This window comes from Bufo bufo, chromosome 1, assembly GCF_905171765.1.
Source record: "Bufo bufo chromosome 1, aBufBuf1.1, whole genome shotgun sequence".
In the NCBI taxonomy this organism is placed as follows: domain Eukaryota; kingdom Metazoa; phylum Chordata; class Amphibia; order Anura; family Bufonidae; genus Bufo; species Bufo bufo.
Window position 1 is genome coordinate 783985633 of NC_053389.1, and position 759 is coordinate 783986391.

The window sequence follows — 759 nt, forward strand, 5'->3', positions numbered from 1 at the left end:
TCTGCAATGTGCAATCTTTGACAGCAGGTGGTGCACTGTAATCCTGTTGGGCCACGTCTGATATGTACTGTACTTACCTTAAATGACACTTTGGTTGCAGACTTCCATTCGTCATATAAACTCTAACAATTTTATGGCCAAAAAAGAAAATTTGTTAAATCTAGAAACTAAACAAACAACAATGAAAAAAAAAACTTTGACGTCCCTGGGTGGGCTTGAACCACCAACCTTTCGGTTAACAGCCGAACGCGCTAACCGATTGCGCCACAGAGACAGTTGAGGCCTTACTGTTTTACTGTAGAATGATATGCTGCAATGAAGGTGATCGTAGGTCCCCCTAAGTGATTAAATTATTTTGACATTTTAAATTAGATTTCTACTTTTGTTTTTTTTGCTCTTTTTTGTTTCATTTTAGAATATAAAAAAATGGAAAAATGACAAAAATTTATCAAAACACAGAAAACATTTTTTTGTTCTCTATGGGTGTATCTGGTTATTTTACGCTTTTCTTCTCATCTGTTTTTACACGTATTAGTAATGTTCTCATTTTTATTATTTGGCAGTAAATCTTACTTATCAGTGATCTCGACATTAACCCCTTCAGCGACAAGCCAAGATCGGCAAAGACAACGTCTTTTCTATCTCCCCACCACCTGATAGCCATAACTTTTTCACTTTTCTTTCAGCGCAGCTATAAGAGGGTTTGTTTTGGTGAGATGAATTGTATTTTTTACCATAGCTATGCAGCAACTGCATTGA

General features: G+C 36.0%; 1 non-coding gene across 1 annotated transcript; it reads right to left on the minus strand.

The window, feature by feature from the left end:
• Window positions 1-200: 200 nt before the first annotated feature.
• Window positions 201-274, minus strand: TRNAN-GUU. Its single transcript has one exon. It is a non-coding gene; the product is annotated as a tRNA-Asn (tRNA).
• Window positions 275-759: the final 485 nt, after the last annotated feature.